Source organism: Aethalodelphis obliquidens, unplaced genomic scaffold (genome assembly GCF_003676395.1).
Source record: "Aethalodelphis obliquidens isolate GAN/ISIS:26980383/991018 unplaced genomic scaffold, ASM367639v1 scaffold107, whole genome shotgun sequence".
In the NCBI taxonomy this organism is placed as follows: Eukaryota; Metazoa; Chordata; class Mammalia; order Artiodactyla; family Delphinidae; genus Aethalodelphis; species Aethalodelphis obliquidens.
The window spans coordinates 2,032,140-2,055,765 of record NW_020838051.1 but is presented as its reverse complement, the minus strand read 5'-3'; the positions used below and the strand labels follow the sequence as shown (position 1 = coordinate 2,055,765).

Below are 23,626 nucleotides of genomic sequence, written 5' to 3'. Positions count from 1 at the left end.
ATTAATGATATTATTTTTTACTGAAGTATAATTGATTTATAATATTGTGTTAGTTTTAGGTGTATAACAAAGTGATTCAGTTATTTTTTTTCTGATTGTATTCTGTTTTAAGTTATTGCAAGGTATGGAATATGATTCCCTGTGCTATACAGTAAATCCTTGTTGCTTAGCTATTTTATGTATAGTAGTTTGTATCTGTTAATCTCATACTCCTATTTTGTCCCTCCCTCCCTCCCTCCCCCCTTTGGTAACCATAAGTTTGTTTTCTATGTCTGTGAGTCTGTTTCTGTTTTGTATATAGATTCATTTGTATTATTTTTAGATTCCACATATAAGTGATATCATATAGTATTTGTCTTTTTCTGTCTGACTTACTTCACTGAATACAATATTCTCTAGGTACATCCATGTTGCTGCAAGTGACAATATTTCATTCTTTTTAAGGCTGAGTTATATTCCATTGTCTATAAATACCACATCTTCTTAAGCCAGTTGTCTGTTGGTGGGCACTTGTGTTGTTTCCATGTCTTGTATATTATAAATTGTGCTGCTGTGAACATTGGGGTGCATGTATCTTTTTGACTTAGAGTTTTCATTTTTTCCGGATATATACTCAGGAGTGGGATTGCTGGATCGTATGGTAGCTCTATTTTTAGTTTTTTAAGGAAACTCCATACTGTTTTCTGTAGTGACTGCACCAGTTTACATTCCCACCAACAGTGTAGGAGGGTTCCTTTCTCTCTACACCCTCTCCAGCATTTATTATTTGTAGACTTTTTGATGATGGCCATTCTGACCAGTGTGAGGTGGTACCTCATTGTAGTTTTGATTTGCATTCTCTAATGATTAGCGATGTTGAGCATCTTTTCATGTGCCCATTGGCCATCTCTATGTCTTTTTTGGAGAAACGTCTATTTAGGTCTTCTGCCCATTTTTTGATTGGGTTGTTTTCTTTTTTGATATTGAGATGTATGAGCTGTTTGTATATTTTAGATAGTTACCCCTTGTCAGATGCATCGTTTGCAAATATTTTCTCCCATTCCACAGGTTGCCTTTTCATTTTGTTGATGGTTTCCTTTGCTGTGCTAAAGCTTTTAAGTTTGATTAGGTCCCATTTGTTTATTTTTGCTTTTATTTCTTTTGCCTTGGGAGACAGATTTAAAAAAATACTGCTGTGATTTATGTCAGAGAATGTTTCGCCTATTTTCTCTTCTAGGAGTTTTATGGAGTCATGTCTTATAGGTAGGTCTTTTTTTAAAAAATAAATTTATTTTATTTATTTATTTTTGGCTGTGTTGGGTCTTTGTTGCTGCACGCGGGCTTTCTCTACTTGCAGCGAGTGGGGGCTACTCTTCGTTGTGGTGTGGTATCTTCTTAGAATGAATTTGGGAGTGTTCCCTCCTCTGCAATTTTTTGGACTAGTTTAAGAAGGATAGGCATAAGTCATTCTTTGTATGTTTGGTAGAATTCTTCAATGAAGCTGTCTGGTCCTGGACTTTTATTTGCAGGGTATTAATCATATTGTTAAGCGTTTTTCTATCCTTCTACGTATAAATTTCTTTATAAATTTCCATGTCTTTTTTTAACGTCAAACTCTACTAATGTAAGTATTTTCATATCTGATTTCTCTTAATTTGTATTTGTTTTATATGTTTCCCCTCCCTTTACATTAATCTTTTTGTTTCATTTTGTGCTTCATTTAAATAATATAAAATTGAATTTTAATCCAATTTGTGAATCTTAATTTTTAATAAGGGAGTAGATTCCATTTTTATTTATCATGATCACTAATACATTTGTTTTATTATTCATGTCATATTTTTCTATGCTATTTTAATGTTTCCTTATTTTTTATTTGCTTTATGATTTTTAAATTTATTTTTCTCTTTTGAGTGTTTGATTTTATCTTTGTTTCTTTGGAAGGCCTACATATTCCTTTTGATGCTGGTAACTATGACTTTTTTTTTTTAGCCGCACTGTGCAGCTGTGGGATCTTAGTTCCCCGACCAGGGAGTGAACCCCAGCCCTTGGCAGTGAGAGCATGGAGTTCTAACCACTGGACCACCAGGGAGTTCCCTGGTAACTATGACTTTTAAGTTTTTCAAAAGCATTTTGTGGGTCTGTGGAAGGTCATGTACATAGTATTTTATTTTATTTTTATTTATTTTTGGCTGTGTTGGGTCTTTGTGGCTGTGCATGGGGCTTTCTCTAGTTGCGGTGAGTGGGGGCTACTCTTTGTTGTGGTGCACGGGCTACTCATTGTGGTGGCTTCTCTTGTTGCAGAGCATGGGCTCTAGGTGTGCAGGCTTCAGTAGTTGTGGCTCGCGGGGTCTAGAGCGTAAGCTCAGTAGTTGTGACGCACGGGCTTAGATGCTCCGCGGCTTGTGGGATCTTCCCAGACCAGGGCTCGAACCCGTGTCCCCTGCATTGGCAGGTGGATTCTTAACCACTGAACCACCAGGGAAGCCCCATGGTATTTTAGTAGCAAGAAAGTTGTCCGTTACTGTTAGGGTCACTTCAGAAGGACTCTGGAGGCAACTTAAAGAAGCTCCCACTAGCCACAGTTGGGATAATTTTAACATCAATAAAAATAACTGCATTGGGGAATTCCCTGGTGGTCCAGTGATTAGGACTGCACGCTTTCACTGCTGGGCCCAGGTTCAATCCCTGGTCAGGGAACTAAGATCCTGCAAGCCGCACAACGCAGCCCCCCCAAAAAAAAAAAAAAAATTGCAGTGGTTCGAAACACATTGAATATGTTTGAATCATGAGGTTATAATATTACCAAACAAACTTATTTTTTGCCTAAAAAAAAAAAACCTGATTACGGTAGCAGACTTTCAAAATGGTGGGGCAAGGAGGTTGGGAGCTACTCTCCCCAGTGAAATAACCATTTAACTAGTGAAAATTATTCTAAAAACCCAATCTTTTATAGTCTCTGGAATTTGTTCTAAGGACATACAGTGAATAGAGAAACATGTATTCAAGAAAATCTACTACAAACCTTATTAGGAACAATGGGAGTCTGTGGCATTTGAGCCAAGAACTGCTTTCCATCCCCAGCTCAGTGTGTTGGAAGCTCTATTCTTGGAAAATACAGTCAGAAAGGTGCGGCCCCGTTTCCTCACAGCTCCCGGTGTAGCGCTATGGTTTCACTCCAGGAAGGGCAGGCCATTACCATCTCTCATCACAGCCAGCTGTGTGTTGCAGAAGGTATATCCAGGCAGGTGCAGGGCAGAGGGGTGGAGCTCTCTTCCCCTGCCCAGCATCCGCTGTAGGACAGAAGTTCTACTACACGTGCGGGAGGCTGTGTAGTACTGGGCCGTGATCACTCCAGCTGGCTCACAGGGCAAAGGTTCCATAGCAGGAGAAGCAAGATGAGAAGAGCACGGGCTACTATCCCTGCCCACTTACCCTCTTATAGAGCAGATGTGTCACTCTGGGAGAAGTGGGCCACCATCCTCCCCTCCCCCCAGCTCAGGTATACTAGTGCACAGGTCCCCTTAGAACTTAGACCTGTGCCTGCCACACAGGGTGTGTTTAATATCTGTTCCGTATTATTGTGAAAGACAATTTGGCAGAGCACGCAAATCTTCGGTTACAATCTTTTTCTCCACAAAGTCTAGCTGTTGCTCCATTTTCTTCTGAAAGCTGAGGTTGCAGAGAAGCCTGAAACCAAACTGGTCTTGTTGCCTTATAGCAGAGTGGTTAAGAGCCCTGGTCAGACTGCCTCGGTTTGTGTCCTCCTGGCTCTTCAACTCACCCTGGATGTGCGACCTTGGGCAAGTTACTCGACCTCTCTAATCCTTACTGTCGTCATCTGTAAAGTGGGGCAGCTCCTAGACCTCCCTGTCGTGGACCCTTTGCATTTGTTAGCCAAACCATCCTTCCTCTCTTTTATTTGTCTATTTTTTTCTCACTCTAATCTGTTAGTTCTGGGACTTCTAATCACAGTGTCCTCAGCCCCTGGCCAAGTATCTTCCTCCCTCCTCTTGGCCACCGCGGTGGATCCAAGGGCAAGCCCAGAACATAAAGACAACCGGTGTCCTTCCGTGGTGAAATCAGAAGAGGGACCCTGCCTTTCTTCCGGGGTAACTGAGCTGGGACAACGTGAGCCCGGAGCTGCGTGTGCCGCTCTGGGGGAAGCCTGCCTGCTCCCACGCGGAGTGAGAGAGCTGAGGCAGCTGGAGAGCACAGGGATCCTGACAAGATCGTCCGAGTTTCTGAATCCAGTCCACTTAAAGGCCAGCACCGCCACTTTACTGGAATGCTCTGAGGGTTAAGTGAGAGCGTTCACGGAAAGCACCAAGTGGCGTGTGGAACTCAAGGTAAGCCCTCAATTAATGATGACTTGTTTTCTCCTGCCGTAACGATCACAGGGTGTCTTCCCCTTGTTAAAAGTTGTTGCCAAATCTGTCTGTGTGTAGGTAGTTCATCTTCCCTGAAGTGTGGCAAGTTCTTGCGGTCTGCAGATACAGGTCTTCCTCAAGCTTAGGAAGACCATTTTCTCGAAGATCTTTCATTGCGTGTCTTGGCTGGGAACAGCGAGTACCTGGGTGCTGGCGCTCCCTCTCTGTTCTCCGTATCGATCGATCTCTCTCTCGTCGTTCTCTCCTCCACCTCTGCCTGATGAGTTCCTGGGGGCGTGCACGTGGGTGACAGTGTTAATCCCAAGAGCGCTTGACTCCTTCCTTGTTCTACCCCCAACCCTCCTGGGCCACAGAAGGCCTGGGAGGACGAAGCCCCTGGCTGCCATGAGGCAGCCCCTTTATCCGGAGGGGTCCCCGGGGAGATGGGCTTCGGCCATTTCCCGGGCCAGGGCTTCTCTGTCTTTCTAGCAGCAGTGCTGGCAGGTACCTGCCATACACGACTTCTCAGTGACAGACTTCAGGCAGAGTCGGGGGAGGAGCGGCAGCTCTGCAGGATCCCACAGACCACTGCTGCACAGGCCTAGCCTGGGCGCTCAGAGGAAATGCAGAATCTCAGGCCCCATTCAGGACCCACTGCATCACAAGGAGGTTTCTCACAACATCCCCAGGCGATTTGGTGCCCATTAACCTTTGAGAAGCTCTGCTCCAGAGCACAGGCCACTTTAACCCTTTTGTTCATGATCCTTTTGTTTTTGTTTTTTTGGTCTACTCACAAAGTCATTCTTTACAGCAAGAACCTTCCCGGACTTTATCACCAGACCAGATCACATCATGTTCTCTTTATTGCTTACTTCATCTTCATGTGAATTTTCCCTTAATGTAATGTTATTATCATAAAGTGGGGGCTCCAGTGCCAGGGACTAGGAGTCTTATATGCACGGTCCACACTTCACTGAAACTTTAACTTTACTAGGTCAGATTCCTGCTGTGTCCTTGGCTCGCCTCACCTTTTGGAGAATTACGAAACTTTCCACATTTCTGCCAGATGCTTCTTCCTGTTTTGTTCTCAATTTGGGCTGTTTGTTTCTATTTGCTTGATGTCTGTATGCAAAAACAATCAAAAAACATTTGTGGTTCATGTAAACACAGAGCACAATTCAAATTTGTTCCATATGAGATTCTCTGAAGAAGAATTCTTATGTCCGTAGTTGGTGAGAATATTTTTGCTTTAAACTTAAGGTTGAATGATCGTTTCTTTTAGCATATTTATTTAATGTATTTTGGGGTGAAAAGTAATTATGTCATTAAAAAGGAGTCTTTGTTCAAAATGTGGAAGGTTTTTCAAGAGCTGCTTTAACAAATGTTGCTAGCTGAAAGGTCATTCTGTAAGATAGTTATGTTCTTGGCAAAAATTTAAAAGCATGAGCACATCAACAGTTGGCGAAGGAATGGGGAACTGGGAATTCTCTTCTGCTGGAGGGAATGTATATTAGTACAGTCATTTTGGAAAGTAATATTGAAAATGTACCATATCCAGCAATTTTACTTCTTTATATCCAAGAGAAACTCTTATAAATGTGGGCAAAGAGGCACTTACCAGGATATACTAGTATTTCTTAAAGTACTGTTGGTGTGTGGGCTTGGTTAAATTGCAGATTCCTCAGCCCTATACTGTACCTACTAAAACCCAGAATTTCTAGGAATTGAGGCCCAGGAATTTTCACCTTTAGCAAGGTGTTGTTCCCTTCCAAAATTGAAAAACATTGCTGTTTTCATAATGTTGTTCTAATTTTATTTATTTTATTGCTTAATTATGCTGTTTTGAAAATAAGTGGTGTTATATGGTCCACAGAAAAGTGAGAAAGGAAGCAACTAATATCTGTAATGCTTGCCTTACTCCAAAGATTCTTTGAAATTTGAAGATAATTTTTGCTTTGTATGTTTATTTGTGTTTGTGTTTTAAACTTACTATGGAAAATTTCAAATATATACACAAAGAGAAGAATGCATCAAGCCCCCATGTGCCCATCCTATAGCGTCAACAACTATCTGCTCAAGGGCAATCTTCTTTCATTCATATCCCCCACCCACTTAACCCTCAACCTCTTTCCCACCCCCAGCCTCCCAGATTAGCTTGAAGGCCATCTATGGTAGTGTATCATTTTATCTGTAAATATTTTGATAATATATCTCTAAAAGATAAGGGCTCAAAGATATAATCACACCATCTTCACACTTATACCAGATTAACAATAATTTGTTTATATCAGCGTTTATCCAGTTAGTGTTGATAGCAATCCAGTGTTCACATTTTTCTGATTGTCTCATTTTTTTTATACTTATTTGTTTGACTCAAGTTTAAAATAGAGTTCATATACTTCAATTGATTGATATATTTTTTATGTCTTTTCTCATCTGTTGGTTTTCCCTCCAATGTTTTTTTCCTTATAATTTATTTGTTGAAGAAAGAAGATCCCATAGTGTTTCCCACCATCTAGATTTTGTCGATTACATTTCCTGTTGTTTCATTGGTAAGTTTCTCTGTCCTTACATTTCCTGTAAATTGGCAAAGAGCTAGGGGGTTGATCAGGTTCAGGTTTGATTTTTTTGGCCAGTACATTGTGTACTTCAATTATGAGGCATATGTCTGGTTGTCACTCTGGTTAGCAGCTATTGATGATTGTTGCTTAGATCCGTTGATTTATTAGCGGTTGCAAAATGGTGATATTCTAATTCTATCAAACCTTCTTCATGTATTAGTAGGAATACTTCTATTAAAAGAATATTCCTTTCATCAACTATTTGTTTAACCTGAGGTATAGTTCATACAGGATAAGTACTACTTGATCTTTCCCTTTACTAGTTTTCAAAATAATGGTTGGTTCTCTAGTATTCTCCAAAGGTGATCATTTTTTAGATATCAAGATATAATGCAGGGAGGTAGGGAGGTGGGAGGGGGGACAAAAAAAAAGATATAAGGCACATGCTATAAAAGTCACCCTTTTAAAGTATATGATTCACTAGTTTCTTATATACTCACAAAGCCGTGCAACCATCACCACTAGTTGATCATTTTTATTTACTTATTTTTAAATTTTTATTATAGTTTTAAAATATTTATTTATTTAGGCTGCTCCAGGTCTTAGTTGTGGCACGCGGGATCTTTGTTGCCGCAGGAAGGATCTTTAGTTGCAGCCTTGCATGCGGGATCTAGTTCCCCAACCAGGAATCAAACCTGGGCCCCCTGCACTGGGAGCGCAGAGTCTTATCCACTGCGCCAGCAGGGAAGTCCCTAGTTGATCATTTTTATTTGTTTTTTTTCTTTGTTTGTTTGTTTTGTTGTTGTTTTTTTTGCGGTACGCGGGTCTCTCAGTGTTGTGGCCTCTCCCGTTGCGGAGCACAGGCTCCGGACGCGCAGGCTCCGGACGCGCAGGCTCAGCGGCCATGGCTCACGGGCCCAGCCGCTCCGCGGCATGTGGGATCTTCCTGGACCGGGGCATGAACCCATGTCCCCTGCATCGGCAGGCCGACTCTCAACCACTGCGCCACCAGGGAAGCCCCCTAGTTGATCATTTTTAAAAGCCTCATTATAAACTCAGGAGCATACTTAATGTGTTTTGATCCATAGCAATTATTCTTTTAACATTCAAATTTTTTCATCTTTAGCCAACTGGAGCCTCTTTAAACTGGCTCCTGAGACCTTTTGACACTTTTTCTTTTCTTTCTGTTATGAGGAGATATTCCTGGTTCATCTTGTACTTTTCTGCTCCAGCCCAGGAATCACAGGAACCCTGATTCCTTTAGTGGAAAATTGTATATAGAGGTCCCAATCTGGGTGCCTGGGGTGCTCATTATTACTGGTTATTCTAGACCTCATATATTGATTTTCACCTCTTTAGTGGAGCTAATTTGTTTGCTGTGTCCTGTGATTTATAATCCATGAAGTAGAATTTAGCTATTGGTGATTTTCAGGAATTAAACAATGTCTTATTCAACTGATGATTCGTGTGAAAAGTACTGTTCAAAAACCACCTAATTGTCAGTCATTGTTTATTTTAAAATTATTTCCCTTGGGGAGTGTGTGTGTGGTTTAAAGACTCAGAGTAAAAATTCTTACTTGGCATTAATTATAGTCAGCTGAATTCCAACATGATGCAACTTGCTCATGTTAAGATAAGTATCAAGTACCAGATAAATGGTAAATTTTTATAGGGCATGCTTAGTTCAATAAAACTATGGTCTCTCTAGGGGAAAGTAAATATTTTTTTAACCTTTGGGATATAATGTAATGAATTACCACAACTTTATTCAAGAAGGTCTATATTTCTCATAAGCTAATAATTTATTGTTTCTTATTTGGATTTCCATCAGTCAGTGATGAGGAATGAAAAGCAACAGCTTCTTTTATTCTTTTTTTAACAGCTTCTTTTCTGAATAATCTTTTTCTGGAAAAATGATTGAAAGGCCTTGTATTATTCCTGGCTCAAGGACCTATAAACATGTCAGGGATTTTTAGTTAAGTTATTAAAACACTGTCAAACCTTGAGTAGTTGCTTTTAACTATCTAATATACATTAACAGCTCTGAAGGAACAAATACATTTTAGCACATAACCAAAATCCCTTTCGCTGCTTTGAAACCATCTATTTTGTATTCACAGCATATGCCTTTGAAATGTTCTGCTCTCAATCTCCCTAAATAAAATTTCACTTTATTGTGTGTTTATTTAGGTGAGAAAATGAAAGCATTTAAGAATGTTTGTATTCAGCCATACACAGCCTCCTTATCCTGAGTTCCCCAAGGGCAAGCACCACATCTTTTTACTCCCTCTGCTCAGAATTCTCTAGGTCCCTAATACTAAAACAAGAGAAGTATCAATGCAAGAGAGGCTGCAGTAGGTCCTTTAAGTGCAAGGTGTCAGGGGCTTAATCACTTAGTGCTTGATTACCAAATGCTTTCAGTGATTTTAGGTCTCTTCAAGGTCCTACTGTGAATATTTTCACAACCTATATTGTGTTTTATTACATCGAACAATTCCTGATCTCTGCTGTTCACACTTCCTTTGAGCCTTCACTTCTATCACACAAGAATTTTATATTAAATGTAATTCCAGTAAAATGATTTTTATCATACACTGTTTTTTACAGCCTTCCATAAATGGATTTGAAGTACAAATTATTTTCCCTTTTATAAAACGCAAAAAAAAAGTATAGCTGACCTCATCTGTACAGTCATCTATAGAATAATCTTTGTTGGACTCCAGTAATGGTTTATTTAATATAATTAGTAGAACTAGGCCATCCTTTCCTTTTTTCCCATCAAAGTTAAGTCTCTTTATGGATGAAAAGTAATGGCAAAAGGCTCTTTAAAAGTATCGATACCTAAACTACTTCTGGTTTTGTAAATTGAGCAAACATCTTTTTTGTTTATGTTCCTTGACACTTTTTTCTTAAGTGCTAGTGGACTTAGAAGTATTTGATGGTAATTATGGAAGAACTAACAAGAATGCAGAAGTATTTGATGGTAATTATGGAAGACCTAACAAGAATGCTGACATTAGGTTGTGTTCATGTTGCTTACAGTTACATGGTTGATGAGACCCCGTCCTTGACATGCCATAGCATTAAAAGGAAGCCCTTGGAAAGTACTTAAACGCTGGTTATCAATATTTTGAAATCACATTAGTGTAGGTATACAAGCTATTTCTTTTTTTTTACTTGAAAAAATATTAGTTTTATTTACCTTTCTGTGAATAGTCTATATCACAGCCCAGTGGAATTTTCTATAAATGATGAAGACATGTTATTTATCATTTAATTGCTTGAAAAAAATCAAGGTTAAAGCCTTGAGAGGAAATTTACCATCAAGTACTTTCTCAGAGATTACTTCTTTTTTACTACATTTAAAAATTTATTTATTTATTTATTTATGGCTGCATTGGGTCTTCATTGTTGTGCGCGGGCTTCTTCTAGTTGCGGCGAGCGGGGGCTACTCTTCATTGCGGTGCGCGGGCTTCTCATTGCGGTGGCTTCTCTTGTTGCGGAGCACGGGCTCTAGGCGCGCGGGCTTCAGTAGTTGTGCCTCGCGGGCTTTAGAGCGCAGGCTCAGTAGTGGTGGCGCACGGGCTTAGTTGCTTCGAGGCATGTGTGATCTTCCCGGACCAGTGTTCAAACCCGTGTCCCCTGCATTGGCAGGCGGATTCTTAACCACTGGACCACCAGGGAAGTCCCTCAGAGATAATTTCTTACTGTACCTTTGCTTTTCCTTTTTGAAAGCAATTTTATAATTGTAAGAGGTCTGAGGGAAAGGACAACTCGCATTCTGGGAGTTTTAAAAAAGTTATGACAGGAAACTAAAATACAAGGCCTCTGTATTTGAAGAGATTTCACACCAATATGCTATTTGCCTTATAACTTTTGTTTTATTTACTCTTTAGAAGTATACTTACCGGACTCCCCTGGTGGTCCAGTGGTTAAGACTCCGAGCTTCCAATGCAGGGGGTGTGGGTTTGATCCCTGATGGGGGAACTAAGATCCCACATGCCGCGCAGTGCGGCCAAAGAATTAAAAAAAAAAGAAATATCTTTATCTAACATTTAGTGAATTAAACGAAGAAATAAAGCATATCAGATTCGGATTAATGTAAAGGCTACATCATTTAACGTTTAACTAGTAAGTTTTAAACATAATTTGGGTTCCAAGTTCAGTATGGAAAGAGCATAAAAATTTCAGTAACGAAAATGCAAAATACACATTTTTGGGGTTGATAAATGTTTTATTTACTCAAATACATGTTTTTCTTTCTCTCCTAAGTCTTTTTAAACTTTGAAAGACTTAAGTAGTTTGTAAAAAACACCCAAATCCCAATTCTGCTCCTCCCTCTGTATTTATTAAAGAATGTGAAAATTTCATTATTTATGAAACAATCACACAAGACATATTTCATAGACTCTCCTACTTTGAAACATGGTTATAGAGAAAATATACACTAAAAATTCGTGTTCATTGCAATGTGCGAAACCAGTTTCAAAACGTAACCCTTATTTTTTCCGCCGTAAACTAATAAAATCAATTAGGTTCTCTGATTGAACGCTTATTTAGAAAAAAAATTAAACGGTTTGGTAGGTGCTCTAGGATAACCCTTCTCCCCCTCCTTTTGCCCACGCACCCATTTAGACTGGCAAGCCTATTTTCATTTTATTTCAAAGATTTTTTTTTTTTTAAGCGAAGGCAGGGGACGGCGGGGGTTGCTAAATTTATCTTCTTCTCCAGCCACGGGGATGAAGAAAACACATTTACTGCGGGCGGGGGTCTGAGGGCCTGCAAACAACTCGAGCAGGCGCCTCGGCCAGGACTGGCGCGGAGAGGCGGTAGGTCTCCGGGGAGGGCCCGGGGGGCGGCCGCGGCCCACGGGAGATGGTGGGGGGCGGCCGGGCCGGGTGCGGGCCGCCTGCCTCTCTGCGGGGTCGGCGGACCACGGCCCCGCGCGGGCTTTACGGCCGAGGCGGCGGCAGCGGCGCGTGTGTAGCGGCGGCGGCGGCGGGCGGGAGCGCGGAGGAGGTGGAAAGAAGGGGGGCGCTGTCACGGAAACTCCGGCCGCCGGAGACCCCGCCGCAGCGAGGCCACTGGGCTCCCCGGTTGCAGGGCGTGAGCACGCCGACCGGAGCACCAGGGAGACACACCGGGCGAAGGAGGGGGCCTATGTACCCTTCCGCATTTTCCTGGGTCTCTCTCCCGGGCGGTGACGTGACGTGCTGACGGCGGGCCCGTGCCGGGGAGCTGGGCCGCTTTTTGTCAGCTCCGAGCTCGGCCCCTCCTCCCTCCCTCCGCCCGCCCCACCAGCCGGAGCCCGGCCCAGTGCTCCAGAGAAAGGCCGGCCTGCAGCACCCGCCACCGTCGCCGACCGCCCGCACGCCCGTCCGGTGAGTTCCGGGCGCCGCCGCGGCCGCGGGGCCTAGCGCGCGCGCAGGGGCCTGGTCCCGGCCTGGTCGGCGGCCCGCGTGGCGCCCTTCCGCGCTAGGCCGGGCGGTGTGGCGCGCGGCGCCGAGCAGGCCCCAAGGAGGCCGCAGTTAGGCCCGGGGAGGAGCCCGGCTGCCCCGAGCGGCGGCGAAGCCGCGCTCCGCAAACGGGCGGGGGTTGGGGGAGGGTCGGCCGGTGGCCCGGGACGCGGCCGAGGGGCCCCGGGTCGGTGCCGCGGCCGGCCCGGGGCACTGCGCGGGGGCGAGGCCTGGCAAGGAGGCGAAGGCTGCAGGCGTGAGGTGAAGGCCGCAGGCCGGCCGGGCCGATTTTCGCTATGTAAATATCGGTGAGGGGGGGAGGGACGGGGGACAAGATGGCGGCGGCTCGGCGCCTGCTGCAGGGGACGATTGAGGGGGTTGCTGGGAGGGGGAGCCGCCATCTTGAAGGCGGCGTCTGAAGAGAAAATTCCGCTACAGCCCGTAAGGGGGGGTCGGAGAGCGGGCGGCGGCGGTGGCGGCGGCTCCGGTGACGGGTCCCGGAGGCCCGGCACGGCAGCGTGTGCGCGCGGAGGGGCGTGCTCGCTCCCCACAGCGGCCATTGCCCTCGCCGCCATGAAGTGCGCTCGGGCTGTAGGCGCTCGGCGGCAGCGCCACCTTCCTGCCCTGCCTACCGCAGCACCCGTGACTAGCTGCTGCTTCCGCTGCATTTTAGTCGAGCTGCCGCAGGCGGCCTTCGTCGGCTCTCAGGCGCTGGGGCAATCTCGTTACTCAGCGTCCCCGGCCCCGCGCCTTTCCCCCGTGCTTGTTACAGGTCACTTGAGGGTCCGCCGAGGCATGTGGACTCACCACGGCAAGTGGGACCCCAAGACATTTTATTTTTACCTCAGCAAAGTCACACGTGAATTAGAGTGCTTTAGATGCGGTTGTTTTGCAACAGCCACTGCCTTTTCGAGTAAAGAAAGAAAGAAAAATTTTTAAATGGATAGGAAAGAAGTTCTCACTCTTTCACGTAGTAAGGGGAAAAGTGCAAATTGCACAGCACGGAAACGGAGAAGTAAAAATTTTACGGAGTCGTTTGAATTTCATTAATTTGGAAACAACTTTCTAGAAAAGGTGCATTTAAGCTATTAGCGATCTGTTGGTAGTATTTACTTTTTTTCAGGAGTAAGAAAAGGGCAGAAGGTTTTATTTTCTTATTGAAGGACAACGTAATGTGATGCAGTATTTATTGTTCCTGTACCTGGTATGGTATTTAGTTTCTCTATTTGATTTGAAAAATTCTAAGGTGGAATTCCACTCCTTAAAGTAGCTTTGATTGCATACTACACTACTCTGAACTCGGTGCTAGGTGCTACGAAAGATCAAAAGGTTCTTGTAATGCAGACGGTGGCTCCAAGAAGTTCGTTGTTCAGAGGCAGATGAGATGAGGTGAAATGCACTGAAGTGCTGCCGGGAAGGTAGAGCCAATTATTGGGGTTTCAGAGGAAAACGAGGTTAGGTGACATTTCGAGAAGGTTACTGAAGGATGGGTAGGACTTTATTAGACTGAGGTGGAGGTGGGGAAAGGGCATTTCAAGGGTGAAGCTTCTTCAGAAAACAGCAAGTATGTGTACTTTGGCTGGAGTAGACGGTGTAGGTAGGGGAGTGGTGGCTAAATAAGGTGGATGGAGCTTGCTTTCCAGGTGGAGGGGCTTATACTCAATGGAGGAGGCCAGGGAGCCCTCAAGTAGTAGAGTGATGACACACCTGAGCCCGGCTTTATAGTCACTTAGCCCTTCCATTGGCCTAGGAAGTTTCAAAGTTGAGAGATAGAGTAACAACCAGTGTTTCACTGCAGGAATGATTATCAAGAATGTGCAGAAGTTCAGACAATTTTGCTACTTTTTCAACAATCCATATCTAGTAGGCAGCTGCTCCTTTTTTCTGTCCTAATTTCTCACTCCAAGTAACTTTTTGCTCAAGAGTTATTATAATCTCTGTAGTCAACAAATGGGGAGGGGTTTCTAGCTTTTCATTTACCGTGGTTGAAAATTACAGGACGAGTGCTGTGGGTTACTTCACGAAAATGAGGAATGAGCCTGTAAGTATCTCCATGGTAATTTTTAAACAAGTCAGTTTTGAAAAGTAGAAGAGCGATGATTAAGAAGGCAGCAGCCTTCAGGTGGTCTTTTTGGAATCCCTGTTTTTCCATGTGGTAAGAGGAACCACCTTTTTGATTAAGAGGGTAATAACTAAGGCTGTTTACTAAGCTAAGCCTTCTCATGTTTTGATTAATATTTGAACTATTCTCGATGCACATTTTGGGAATGTGTTTCCTAGAATTTTATGATACGTAAGTTTATAGGTAGCATAAGTATTCACCAGAAAGTTGTTTCAGTTTTTCTATTTTTCCTAAACTGCAACAGGTCAGAGCAGTGATTGCTCCGTGAGGGGAAGGGAATGAACTGAATATTCTCATGTTTATCTTAAAGGGCTATGGTTTAGAAAAGTTTGAGACACAGTGCGTTCTAGGAGGCTGACTAGAAGCAAGTTGCTAAAGCACTCTGTGGTCCTTGAGATGGTAAAGGTAAACGTAAACTTGAAAGAACCAGTTGCTTTATGTCTTGACAGGTGGGAAAGACATAGAATTCTAAAAGAGAATCGTATTGCTGCACACGCAGTGCAGCGGCAGTACATGTTCCAGTACAGCAAGAGTGGATGATTAAGATTAAGAGTTGGACTTCAGTCGTATAGTTAAGACAGGAGTGTATGGTTTGGAAGGATTTCTGTCGGAAACAGTTAAAGTGCTTTTTGCCTGAAAGGGTGGTCTGGAAAACTGGTGGAACAACAACTGTCTTGGATAAATGAGGTGTTGGTTTTTAACTTGTGTATCTTTCAGATAGATGCAAGTTTCCTTTTTTAAAAACATGCTCACAATGCATTGAAGAAAAACTTTTTTCCATATTGCTTTTTGTAAATGCTTCCTCTCTCAACCTACCTGGACTTGTATCGCCACTTATGACCTTGTTTGTACTATTTGTGTTTATGCACACTGGCAATTCCAAACTTTTTCTTTTTTACTCTTAAACTCCTCAACCTGTCCTTGAAACCTCTCAGCCTCAGCAGAGATTACCTAATCTTTTACTTAAGTCAGAAAGATAGACAGCCATCTGATCTAAGCAATTGAATTTCCTTCCTTCCACTTCATATTCTTCCTTTGTCTCTCCCTAGGCTGTCCTCCTGTTCTTCACTTGTGGGAAGAATTGGCCTCCTTCAGGCCCAGATGCTCTGCCTGTGGGATCCACTGGTCCCAAAGGATGGAGCTCTGTCAGTGTGATTCTGCCACTTGCATCATTGCCCTCTAACTCTGCTGATGCCTTTTCCTCTCCTTATAAACATTCCTAGGTTTGCTCATCTTACAAAAACCTCAGCTGTCTTATCTCTCCTTTCACCAGCGTTTTCATTTCTTTTCATTCCACTTTTCCTAGATCCGCTGTTTCCCAAATTGGGAGACTGCTACAGCATGTCAGCAGGTGTGTTATATAAAAGTGTTCTTTGTTTCAGAAACTCTATACTTTCTCTGCCTTCTGTTATGGGATTTTCCTCAAGGTCAGTTGTCTATCCTGTTCTCTTGAATCTTCTTGCATGGTTTTGGTGCCCTTTACCATGCCCATCCTCTCTAGTTTCTCTAGCATTGCCTACTGACCACCTCCTTTCAGGTGTCTTACTGTCTCAACATGGCTGAAACCAAATTTATCTGGAACATAGTAGATGCCCAGTACTGTTTATTGGGAAAAAAACTTTTTTTTTTAAACGCAGAGCCCCTAAAACAGCTCCTGCTTCTAGCTTGCTTTCTGTTTATGGCACCATCATTTTTCCAGGCTCATTCTTCTGTCTCATATAACAATGTAGGTATGTTTTAATATAGCATTTAACCTTTTATATTTTAGCTGTGTATTTGTATTTTTGTTATCTTTTCTAAACTCTGGATGTAGAGACAGGTTCTCATTTATCCTTGTCCCAGAGCATTACCTGGTACATGGTAATGACAGTAATCTAAAAGCAATTCTCTCAATTTTGGGGTGCAGAGAATTTTGTGTAGTTGAATCGTTTTCAACTATTCAAGCATCTGTCTAGTCACTGTATCCTTTGAGCAAGGGGTGTGTGTAGTAAGGCATATGCCACATAAGCTGAGTAGACCCTGCCCCCAGCGCTTAAGCTTGGGGTTAATATGGCCAGTGTATACTTAGTCCTGTCAAATTAGTTTTCCAGAGAACTTTTTATAAAATCCAGGAATCTTGTAACTATATTTTACTCAAAGGGAGGTGACATTTTAAGGAAGCTACGTGGCCTTGAAGAATACAGCCATTAGGATTGAAAAAATATTTAAAATTATGAAATATTTCAGAATTACTGAAAAGCAGGTATCGCCCAGATTTAACAGATATTAATATTTTATTACATATTTGCTTCATAACTTTTTGTGTATTTAAAGAAAGAAAACCTCACAGATTGAAGAGTGCCTCCCTATCCCATTCCTGTCTTTTCTTTGCCAGAAATGACCACTGTCCTAATATGTATGTACCACAAACAATGTCAAGTACTGCTTTATGTGTTTTAACTTTACATAAATGGTATCATACTGTGTTTATCATTTTATATATATATTTTTTCACTTAGCAATGTGTTTTTGAGATTTATGTTGTATGTAGATCTAGTTTAGCGGTTCTCAAGAGTGTGCTCCAGGAATTCCCAGGGATCCCTGATATTCTTCCAGCCTCATTCTTTTGTACACTGCACAAGTACTGTACAGAGCCTCCACGAAATGTGATGTCATGATAGATTGAACACAGACGCAGTTACAGGAATCCAGCTGTCCTCTATTAAGCCTGTCCTTGAAGAGATTTGCAGAAATGTAAAACAGTGCTACTCCTTTCACAATTTTTTGTTTTGAAAAATAGTTATTTTAAAATGTTCATGTTTATATACAGTGGGTTTATTTTTTATGAATACTTTTAAGGTGTCTCAGATTTAATTTCTAATATAAACATCTCTAGATAGAACCCACATAAACAAAAACTCTTTGAGGTCCTCAATTTTTGAGTGTAAAGAGGTCCTAAGTCCAAGAAGTTTGAAAACTACTGATCTGGTTCATTCATTTTACTTGTATTTTAATGTATAAATATACTGTGGTTTATTTATCTATTCTTAGGGAGGGGCCATTAGGTTGTTAGCAGTTTTCTGCAATTTCAGACAGTGTTGTTGTGAGCATCCTTATATGGGGTTCTTCTCTCTTGGGATTATAGAAGTAGAGTCGCTACATTCAAGAGTCTGTGCATTTGTCAACTTTACTGGGAATTGCCAAATGTCAAATTGTGTTCCATTCGACACGCCCATCAGCTGTGTATGAGCCTCTGTTTCTCCAGACCACTGCCAAAAGATTAGACTTTGCAGTTTTTTCCAATCTTTTAGGTTTAAATGGTATCTCATTGCTGTTTTCCTTTTGCATTTCTTAGATTACTCGTGTTGTTGAGCCTTTTTTCCCACGTATTATTAGCCATTTGAGTTTTCTATGACTTGCTTGTGCCTATCCTTGGTCCATTTTTTATTGGACTGTTGCCTTTTTCTCATTGGTTTATGGTTATTTTTATATTCTGAATTCTAATGGCCTGTAGTTTTATACACTGAAAATACCATTTCCTAGTCTGTGGCTTATTCTTTAGCTTTGTTTATGGAATATTTTTTTGTGTAGGACTTTTTAATGTGAAAGTAGTCAGTTTCCTCAGTTCTTTTTCATTTATGGTTTATGTTTTCTTGTATCTGCAAGAAATTATTCTCCTGCCCCAAGGTCATAATGATACTGTGCTTTTTCATATTTAGGTCATTAATTCATCTGGAATTTTTTTCTCTATTGTGTGATATATGGATCTGATTTTATCTTTATTTATTTATTTATTTTTTAAAGAAGATGTTGGGAGCCTCCCTGGTGGCTCAGTGGTTGAGAGTCCGCCTGCGGATGCAGGGGATACGGGTTCGTGCCCCAGTCTGGGAAGATCCCACATGCCGTGGAGCGGCTGAGCCCATGAGCCATGGCTGCTGAGCCTGCGCGTCCGGAGCCTGTGCTCCGCAATGGGAGAGGCCACAACAGTGAGAGACTCGCGTACCACAAAAAAAATAAAAAATAAAAAAATAATGAAGATGTTGGGGGTAGTTTATTAATTTATTAATTTTTTTTTTTTGCTGCGTTGGGTCTTCGTTTCTCTGCAAGGGCTTTCTCTAGTTGTGGCAAGCGGGGGCCACTCTTCATCGCAGTGCGCGGGCGTCTCACTGTCGTGGCCTCTCTTGTTGCAGAGCACAGGCTCCAGACGCGCAGGTTTAGTAGTTGTGGCTCATGGGCCTAGTTGCTCTGCGGCATGTGGGATCCTCAGAGACCAGGGCTCGAACCCGTGTCCCCTGCATTAGCAGAGAGATTCTCAACCACTGTGCCACCAGGAAAGCCCCCTGATTTTATCTTTTTAATATGAATTTGCCAAGTAGTTCAGCCTTTCTCCTCACTAATTTGTAATGCAACTTGTGAAGTTTATCGTATTCTCACATATATACATCTGTTTCTACTTTCTTCTGATTTCATGGGTCTGTTTGACTATATACCTATACCACTCTGATTTAACAGTGATAGCTTTATAGTTAAATCTTAATAAGTGTTTTGTTTCTTTGGAGTTTTAAAGCTATTTTCCTTCCTTTGTTTATTTTTGGGTCAGTTTGTTGGTTTCTATGAAAAACTGTTGGATTTTTATTGTATTTGCATCATATTTATAGAATAATATGTAGATACTTATAGATGTATGCTAAGTAGTGGAGCTGGGGTCTGAATCTGGGCATATTCTACTGCTTTTCATAAAGCTCTTGCACAACTTTTGTTAGATTTTTTGCTAGAAAAAAATTTGTATAATTTTTGTTATTGTGAATAGGATTTTCTTTTAGATACTGTTTCTGTATTCATCATGTAAGCTTGCTGAACTTTCGTATTACCATATTTCATAGATTCTGAAGTACATCCCGCCCCCATTTTAATATGACAGAGGTTCATACAGATCTTTGTTTGATGGTGTCCTATAATCAGTGTTGTCCAGGTAACAGTCATGATGTAGTTATTGTTTTTACATGCACATACTTGGTCAAGACTCTTCATTTTGTCATCACTCAAATGAGTATGTGCATTGTTGTGTTTTAATTTCACACCCAACAATACAACTGAAGGCAGAAGGAATTGTGAGGTGGGTGTCTTACTGGAAAGAAAATCACATAGATAATTATGGAGCATTTTAAGAAATGTTGCATCAGCAGCACTCTTGTTGGTAGAGAACAATATTGTTAGGAAAGATTGAATAGCTTTGAGTAGAAAAGCATTCCATAGTAGGACCCTGAATGTGAAGTTTTAGGAATACTCTACCAATTTCTTTCTTTTTTTTTTGCATTTCATCATTTATTTAATGTTTAAGCTCTCACACTAGATTTTTACAAGCTGGTGGACAGTGACAAATTATTTCCCCCGCAGAACTATAACCACATGTTCGCAGACAGTATAAATGTATGGTTGAGCTAATGTTAATACACATCACCATTTTATCAATTACATAATAAAACAAATTGTCAATTATCCAAATATTAAGTTACACAGCTCAAAAGGCATATAAAATATTAAATGTCTGCTCAATTCATTAGCAGAAACCCTTTTTTTTTTTTTCCAAGAGAGGTTGGGAATCACACTTCAAACAAAAATAAAATGGTAAACAACTTCAGATAAGTTTGAAAAAAATTACAAGAATTTCAGAAATTTTATGATTAAGAATTGTTCTAGCTACAATAACAAAGTATTTCCACCTTTTAAAAAATATTTACTAAGTTAAAGCACATATTCTACATGTTCTGCACAAGACAAAGGCAACATTTTCCTAAAAATATTTAATAGCCCCCTCCCATTCTTTTTTCAGGCCCTCCCTGTAGATTGTACCCCAAAGTGCAAACACTGAAATTAACTGTAAGGCTTTTTTGTCTGGAGACATTAAAGACATGTGCTTCTTTTACAATGTAGATTTTCAAAATGGAGGTCTTCTATAACAGCACAAAATGAGATTTATAGAAAGACATTAAATAATCACTGTAAGACTTGGTTAATTACAAAAAACCAAAATGAGCAAATCTGATGTATACTGGTATGAATGTGGAAGACCTAAACATATTGTGAGCAAATAACATTATAGGCCCTACTTTCTATGTTTGAAATGATGGAAGGAATAAACCACATAAGGTCCAGAGTTTTCTTAGTTCCTGGGATTTTAGTTCTATGTGATACTAAAAATATATAAGTATTGTGCTGGGTATTTCGGCACCTAGTCTTTCTAAATTTCTTATATATTGATAAGATTCTGGCATGGAAACAGATTTAAAGACATGACTCAATACTGCATGATTTCAGAAAAGGTCAATTGGTACAAACGATAATAAGCACACTTTAAATGCTGAACAGCAAGAATCCTTTGCTGTGTGTCCAAGGAGGTTGATCATAACCCAGACACAGAAGTTGCAATTCTGCCAGGCTTGTGGCCTGGTAAAACTGCTTTTCGACACTCCTGTGGAAGCTTCATCAGACTTCATGAAGCCATCGTGCTGGCTAACATGTACAACAAATTCCGTCCTGTCTAGGTTCCACTTCCAAGCAATGGCATCAGGCACCCCAGTTTTATTGAAAGCAACAGTTGTTCCTATGACCATTGGAGTTTTTGAAGCGCAGCCGCATTTTAGGACGATACTTCTCCAAATACAAAAGTTGCTTGCTGTTGAAAGCTCCACGCTGCTTTTGTCTTATCAACTGTACTGCATCTTCATATTTCATTCCACCTTCAATTAATGCTAGGGCGACAAGCACTGGACCTCTCCCAAGGCCTGCAACACAATGAACGGCAATACAACAACCAGGGTCTTCGTGGAAGTTAATTGTCACGAGACTTAACCAATCATCAACAGTCTGGTTAAATGGTGGTGCGCCATCATGAAAAGGCCAATTGAGAACATGGATGCCTTCTTTCTCCGCAAGAGTAGTGTCATAAGTTGCTTCACATATTCTTGCTGTTGTGGTAACTCCATACTTCTTAAGTTCCTCTATAAATTTGTTTAAGGTCGCATTGGTTGGATTAAGAAATCTCATGTTCTTATAAGTGACTTCCACAGGAGCTGGGTGGTTCATTCGAGCCATGTTAATTTAGTTAAAAAAAAACTCAATAGGTTTATGAAAGAATTTAAAAACTTGAATACAGGAATGATGCAAAGAAACTGAGTACTTCAATATACTCCACTTGAAATTCTCAGTGCTTTTGAGTATGAAGTTGAGAGTAATGGGAAATGAAATGAACCTCCTAACAAGAAGCAGCAATTCTTCAATTCAGTGATACTGAGGCAATAGAAAGGAAGTGCACTGAGCTTTACCCCATGCAGGTCAGAACTCTTGTAAAAAATGCTCTGTGGATTTCAGTTCAACACTTCTGTGTCCAGGTTAACCACTCTTATGGGGGCTTCTTGGTAGAGTAGTAATGAATTTCTACAGTTCATTTGTCTGCACGGAAGTTGTGCTGTGCCTGGCAGTAATCTCCACTGCCCTTCAGAAACTCCATAAATGTATGACCAAGAACACCACAGAACTGAGGAATATGTCTACTCATCGAAGATTGTGGCCTAATCATACAGCCGGTCCTGAGGTGGCGGTGGTGGCAGGGCCAGGGCGGCAGCTTCACGGGCAGCCGTGGGGTCACCGGACTCCCAATTTCTTTTGCTTCTATATTGTCTTCTATATATCCACAGGATATGATGAAAATATGTCTAAATAAGTCTAAAAGAATTGTCTTGATAAATCTAAAATGAAATTTCTAGATAATAAAGTATAGCATCGGTTTAACTGGCAGGATATTTTTCTTAGATGTAGGTAAAACAAGGATGCATCTTAAAATTGGCAGTATTTTTAGATTCAATGAAATGTGGGAGTCATAGATTATTACAGTTTATAATTCTTGTATTTTCTAAATAGGTGTGTGTGAGTAAAGATGTTTTATTTCTTCTTTTCCATTCCTTTTTGCCTCCTTTTTCTTTTTTGTTTGTTTTCTTTTTCTTCTACTTCATTGACTAATGCCTCTAGCACAGAGTTGCATGAAAGCATTGATAACAGGCATCACTGTCCACGTGCTTTAATGGAGTGCTTCTAATATTTTACCATTAAGGATGATATTTTCGTGTTTTTTTTTGAGGGAGGAGATATTTATTAGTTTATGTTCTCTTTTACTTAGCATTTTAGAGTTTTCGTTGATTTTTTTAATGTTTTTGCAGCATCTATTCGTGTGATGAATTGTATTCATAGATTTTGTATTTTAAACTGTCTTTGGAGTCCCTGGATATTTGCATCCTTTTGCTATTGCCATGTACTTTTTCTTTTTATGCTAACTTCTTAAGATGTGTTGCGGAATAATTCTTCTCCTTTGAAACAAGTTGTATTTCATAGATATGATCTGTTTCTGGAAATTTATAAGTCATCTGTGAAACTGTCTTTGGTGTCTTTTTTAGTGAGTTGTTTTTTGATTAATAGTTTGTTTCATGGTGATAAGTATTTTTGGCTTTTCTCAAGTTGTTATTTATACAAAATGAACAGTATTCTAGAAAAATATAAAAATTCAGATATATTGGTATAAAATATAGGCTTCTCTAATGACTTTAAAATGTCTAATTCCATTAATTTGTTCCTTTTTTTCCTGATGAGTACTGCCAATAACTTGCCTATATTAAGGCTTTTCAAATAGTTCTTTTTATTGACCATTTCTGTTTCTGCTCCATATGGTTAATATTTCTATTTTATTTGCATTTTTTCTGACATTTAAAAAATTTAAGTTGGAAGTTTAGCTCATTAGTTTTAACATGTTTATTGGAGTATAATTGCTTTACAGTGGTGTGTTAGTTTCTGCCGTATAACAAAGTGAATCAGCTATACATATACATATATCCCCATATCTCTTCCCTCTTGCATCTCCCTCCCTCCCACCCTCCCTATCCCACCCCTCTAGGTGGTCACAAAGCACCGAGCTGATCTCCCTGTGCTTTGCGGCTGCTTCCCACTAGCTATCGGTTTTACATTTGGTAGTGTATATATGTCCATGCCACTCTCACTTCGTCCCAGCTTACCCTTCCCCCTCCCTGTGTCCTCAAGTCCATTCTCTACGTCTGCGTCTTTATTCCTGTCCTGCCCCTAGGTTCTTCAGAACCAATTTTTTTCTTTTTA

General features: G+C 41.1%; 1 protein-coding gene and 1 pseudogene across 4 annotated transcripts in view; one reads left to right on the top strand and one right to left on the bottom strand.

The window, feature by feature from the left end:
• The first annotated feature begins 11,901 nt into the window (after positions 1 to 11,901).
• Positions 11,902 to 23,626, top strand: part of ZFX (zinc finger protein X-linked) — a 57,512-nt gene continuing 45,787 nt past the window's right edge. Inside the window, exon 1 of one of the 4 annotated variants that reach the window (XM_027096733.1) lies at positions 11,902 to 12,291. The gene's annotated coding sequence lies outside the window, so the exon portion shown is untranslated. Of the gene's footprint in view, positions 12,292 to 12,348; positions 12,665 to 13,576; positions 14,408 to 23,626 lie in introns of those variants that run through there. The other 3 variants (XM_027096737.1, XM_027096734.1, XM_027096735.1) reach the window with 3 other exon arrangements.
• On the bottom strand, positions 20,178 to 23,245 carry LOC113614887 (protein tyrosine phosphatase type IVA 1 pseudogene; annotated as a pseudogene).